The 5,612-nt window shown below is 50.6% G+C and overlaps 1 pseudogene; it reads right to left on the bottom strand.

Annotated features, from left to right (window-relative positions):
• Nucleotides 1-425: 425 nt before the first annotated feature.
• Nucleotides 426-1,381, bottom strand: LOC101146977 (ribosomal protein uL30-like; annotated as a pseudogene).
• Nucleotides 1,382-5,612: the final 4,231 nt, after the last annotated feature.

Raw genomic sequence — 5,612 nt, 5'->3', positions numbered from 1 at the left:
TCTTGCTCTGTTGCCCAGGCTGGAGTGCAGTGGCGTGATCTTGGCTCACTGCAACCTCTGCCTCCCGGGTTCAAGTGATTCTTCTGCCTCAGCCTCCCAAGTAGCTGGGACTACAGGTGCGCGCCACCATGCCCGGCTAATTTTTGTATTTTTAGTAGAGACAGCGTTTCACTATGTTGGCCAGGCTGGTCTCGAACTCCTGATCTCAAGTGATCTACCCGCCTCGGCCTCCCAAAGTGCTGGGATTACAGGCATGAGCTTCTGTCTTTTCTTTGACCCTTCCTTTCCAGTTTTTGAAGATAAAGCTGGAAATAATCTTCTCTGAAGATACTTGATAAAAATTCCAAAAAAAACAAAAACACATGCTTCTACTACCCATGCTTCCACTTCATTAATAAAAATTTACTGCAGTTTGGCACCTGGGTCTAGTTCAGCTGGCGGATGAGCTGACTGATGCGTTCACCCTGATAGCCAGGTGTGCCCATCTCCTTGAGGAAGCCCACTGTATTTTTGGTAGCATGACGGGCCACTGAGAGGTAGAAAGGGCGCAACAACCATGAGACCTCCTGGAAATGCTTCCCTGGGAAGGCAATTTCATGACTGAGGTCTTCCAAGCAAATGACACCAAACTTCCCCAGGTGCTTCTCAATCACTGTGTTGTCTGTCAGAGGAATGGCCTTATTCCTTATTCCTGACCTTGGCTTGTCCATGTTTCAAAATGAGTTCCTGGACAGACTTCAGATTTGGAAATCCCAAGGTCACATAAGATTCCACCATACGCAGCATTTTTAGGTTCTGGGGGGTGACTTTTACAAAGACACCACTAAAAATTTTCTTTAGGCAAAGTCTTACAATGGTTCTCTGCACCAGTAAACTCACGCCATCAATTCTTTCGATGTGTACAACAAAGGCCAAGGAATGTTTATCTGGCAATTCCAAGGCATGATGTTTCACTTGTAGTTGTCTGAGATGCACTTTGTCACATTTCTGCCATCAGGAATCATGTAGGAATGATTCCAGTTGCTTAAACCTGAGCCCTTTTCCTTTCCTCTGCTCTTTCTTTGACAAAAGTGCCTGCTTTGCCTGGGTGGTTTTGAGGGCTTGGTAAGCCTTTTTTTCAGGAGATTTTCTAGAACCAAAGGGATTTTTCTTTTCTCTTGCTCGCCATTTTTCTAGTGTTGCAGCTACCGATCATTAAGACAGAGTCTTTTGCTGTCGCCCAGGCTGGAGTGCAATGATGCAATCTCGGCTCACTGCAACCTCTGCCTCTTGAGTTCAAGAGATTCTTGTGCCTCAGCCTCCTGAGTAGCTGGAATTACAGATGCCTGTCACCATGCCCGGCTAATTTTTGTATTTTTAGTAGAGATGGGGTTTCACCATGTTGGCCAGGCTGGTCTTGAACTTGTGACCTCAGGTGATCCACCCGCCTCAGCCTCCCAAATTGCTGGGATTACAGGTGTGAGCCACCGTGCCTAGCCCTAAGTCTCTTATTAAGCCATTGGCAAGATACTCAGCCTTCTGGTCTTCAGTCTTCCTTTAAAATGGGAGTTGTCATAATCTCTACCTCATAGGGGTGCTGTAACGACTAAATGAGATGTAATGGCCAAATAATGATGTAAAAAGAGTCTAGCACAAGCCTCACAGGAGCAGGGGCGTAATAAATGCTGTTACTGTTGGCCCAGGGTGAGGTAGGGACTCACCTGTGCCCAGGTAATATGATCCATTGCTGGGCAGTGCTAATGGCTAAGGAGTGTTTCCAGGGCTGGCAGCAGCCTTTCTCTTCCACCAGTTGGTGATTCTCAGTGGTGTTGGTTCTGGCTTTGTGAATGATAAACTGGGTCTATCCTTTGTCCTCAGCCATTGAATCCCATATTTGAGGACAGCTATTGGCTTGCCCTAGTCCCAGCCAAGCTCTCTTTCCTTCCAGTTCAATATTTCTGGTTGTCATCATCAGTTTCCACCTGGCCAAATCCTTAACTGGTATCTCTTCCCTGGTTCTCTCTGGTTTGTCACCTTCTCTTTCTCACTGTATGGTGGCCAAGAGGGGACTGGATACCTAAGGCAAGGACCCCATTTCCCAGAGAACAGCAACCCTCCTGGTTGGGTCTTCTGATTTAAGGGGACATCATTATAAGCTTGTGGACAGAATGAAAACTGCCAGTGTATCTGTCTCTTTTCTTTCTTTCTCCCTTCCTTCTTCCCTTCTTCTTTTCATTTCTCTCTCTCTTTTCTTTTCTCTCTCTCTCTCTCTCTTTCTTTTTTTGATGGAGTCTTGCTCTGTCACCCAGGCTGGAGTGCAGTGGCTGCGATCTTGGCTCACTGCAACCTCCGCCTCCCGGGTTCACGCCATTCTCCTGCCTCAGCCTCCTGAGTAGCTGGGACTACAGGTGCCCACCACCACGCCCGGCTAATTTTTTTGTATTTTTAATAGAAACGGGGTTTCACCATGTTAGTCAGGACGGTCTCGATCTCCTGACCTCGTGATCCACCTGCCTTGGCCTCCCAAAGGGCTGGGATTACAGGTGTGAGCCACCGCGCCCAGCCTCTCTCTGTTTTCAACAGAAATTTCCATCTCACCAGATTTCCCAGTACTATTCTTATGTAACCAGGTTTTTGGAACCTCAACACAAGACTTAGCACTCATCCCTGGTGAATTTCGTCTTGTTGGTTTCCACCCAACTTTACAATCTGTCAAGGCTGCTTTGAATCTGCTTCAGTCACCCATTGTGTTGGAGCTCCCTCCCAGCCAGCAGCCATCTGCAGGGTGAAGATGGCTTCCTCTACCTCCATTCAAGGGACTCATAACAATGCCAGGCAGCCGAGGGCCAGGATGGAGCTTCATAGAGATCTCCTTCAGCTTTATCAGAATTGTTCAGGTCTAAATCCGAGTCCCTAGGATCCAGCTCACATTTATGTCTTGTCTATAAGGACAAATGCCAAATGCTTTGCTGGATCAAGATAAGTTGTCTGGAGCCATCCAATCGCAATGACAGAAGGAGGAGGCAATTTGGCTGGTATTCAAGGATCACGGCTTAATCTTTTCTTAAATGCATTCAGTCACCCAAATAGAAACCTGTTCCGAAACTTGCCATGCATGGATGTCAAAATATTCTTTTCAGAATTTACTATTTACACCTTTGGGTAGAATAAAATACCAACAGCTCTTGCTGTTGTATTGTTCATCAATGGCTTCCCCCAACACTTGGCGTCAAGTCCAAAGTCCTCCCCATGGCCACGGGGTGTTCCTGCCCCCATCCCCCATCTCCTGAACCCTCACCCACACCTGCCTCCAGCCACAGGGCCTCCTTGCTTTTTTTGAACACACTAAGCCAGCTCCTACCTCAGGGCCTTTTCACTGGCTGCTCTTTCTTTCCAGAACATTTTATCTTCATGTAGCTGCATGACTCAGTCATTCATCTCCCTGCTTATCTCATCAAAGAGGCCTTCCCTGACCACCCTACCTGAAATGTTAGTAGCACCCCTCCAAACATCCACTGTATATGTATATATATATATATATATTATTTTTTTTTTTTTTTTTTTTTTTTTTTTTTTGAGACGGAGTGTCGCTCTGTTGCCAGGCTGGAGTGCAGTGGCACGATCCTGGCTCACTGCAGCCTCCGCCTCATGGGTTCAAGTGATTCTCCTGCCTCAGCCTCCTGAGTAGCTGGGATTACAGCCACCACCGTGCCTGGCTAATTTTTGTATTTTTAGTAGAGACGGGGTTTCTCCATGTTGGCCAGGCTGTTCTCCAACTCCTGACCTGAGGTGATCTGCCCGTCTCAACCTCCTAAATGCTGGGATTATAGGTGTGAGCCACCGTACCCGGCCCACCCACATACAATCTATCACTCTCTCGTCACCTTTATTTTCACTCACAGCACTGACTGCTACTAAGCATACATTTATTTGTTTACTTTACTTTTTACCTCTGGAATGTAAGTTCCAGGAGGGCAGGGACGTTGCTTTGTTCACTGCTGCATCTCAGCACTGGAATACTGCCAGGCATGTGGTAGTGAGAGGTGACAGCGTGCTGGCAGTCCTCACAGCCCTCGCTCGCTCTCGGCGACTCCTCTGCCTGGGCTCCCACTTTGGCGGCACTTGAGAAGCCCTTCAGCCCACCGCTGCACTGTGGGAGCCCCTTTCTGGGCTGGCCAAGACCGGAGCCAGCTCCCTTAGCTTGCAGGGAGGTGTGGAGGCAGAGGCCCAAGCGGGAACCCGGGCTGCGCTCGCCGCTTGCGGGCCAGCTGGAGTTCCGGGTGGGCGTGGGCTTGGCGGGCCCCGCACTCGGAGCAGCCAGCCGGCCCTGCCGGCCCCGGGCAATGAGGGGCTTAGCACCCGGGCCAGCGGCTGCAGAGGGCGTACTGGGTCTCCCAGCAGTGCCAGCCCACCAGCGCTGCGCTCGATTTCTCACCGGGCCTTAGCTGCCTTCCTGCAGGGCAGGGCTCGGGACCTGCAGCCCGCCATGCGTGAGCCTCCCACCCCCTCCATGGGCTCCTGTGCGGCCCAAGCCTCCCGGATGAGCGGCGCCCCCTGCTCCACGGCGCCCAGTCCCATCAACCACCCAAGGGCTGAGGAGTGCGGGTGCACGGTGCGGGACTGGCAGGTAGCTCCACCTGCAGCCCCGGTGCGGGATCCACTGGGTGAAGCCAGCTGGGTTCCTGAGTCTGGTGGGGCCTTGGAGAACCTTTATGTCTAGCTCAGGGATTGTAAATACACCAATCGGCACTCTGTATCTAGCTCGAGGTTTGTAAACACACCAATCAGCACCGTGTCTAGCTCAGGGTTTGTGAGTGCACCAATCAACACTCTGTATCTAGCTGCTCTGGTGGGGCCTTGGAGAACCTTCACGTCTAGCTCAGGGATTGTAAATACACAAATCGGCACTCTGTATCTAGCTCAAGGTTTGTAAACACACCAATCAGCACCCTGTGTCTAGCTCAGGGTTTGTGAGTGCACCAACCGACACTCTGTATTTAGCTGCGCTGGTGGGGCCTTGGAGAACCTTTGTGTCTACACTCTGTATCTAACTAACCTGATGGGGAGGAGGAGAACCTTTGTGTCTAGCTCAGGGATTGTAAACACACCAATCAGCGCCCTGTCAAAACAGGCCACTAGGCTCTACCACTCAGCAGGATGTGGGTGGGGCCAGATAAGAGAATAAAAGCAGGCTGCCGGAGCCAACAGTGGTAACCCGGTGGGGTCGCGTTCCACACTGTAAGAGCTTTGTTCTTTTGCTCTTTGCAATAAATCTTGCTACTGCTCACTCTTTGGGTCCACACTGCTTTTATGAGCTGTAACACTCACCGCGAAGGTCTGCAGCTTCACTCCTGAGCCCAGCGAGACCACGAGCCCACCGGGAGGAACGAACAACTCCAGACGCGCTGTCTTAAGCGCTGTAACACTCACCGGGAAGGTCTGCAGCTTCACTCCTGAGCCAGCGAGACCAGGAACCCACCAGAAGGAAGAAACTCCGAACGCATCTGAACATCAGAAGGAACAAACTCCGGACACGCCGCCTTTAAGAACTGTAACACTCACCGCGAGGGTCCGCGGCTTCCTTCTTGAAGTCACTGAGACCAAGAACCCACCAATTCCGGACACAGTAGGTG

This window comes from Gorilla gorilla, chromosome 4 (assembly GCF_029281585.2).
Source record: "Gorilla gorilla gorilla isolate KB3781 chromosome 4, NHGRI_mGorGor1-v2.1_pri, whole genome shotgun sequence".
NCBI classification, from domain to species: domain Eukaryota; kingdom Metazoa; phylum Chordata; class Mammalia; order Primates; family Hominidae; genus Gorilla; species Gorilla gorilla.
Note: the sequence above shows the minus strand (reverse complement) of the source record. Positions and strands in the feature narration are given on the sequence as shown.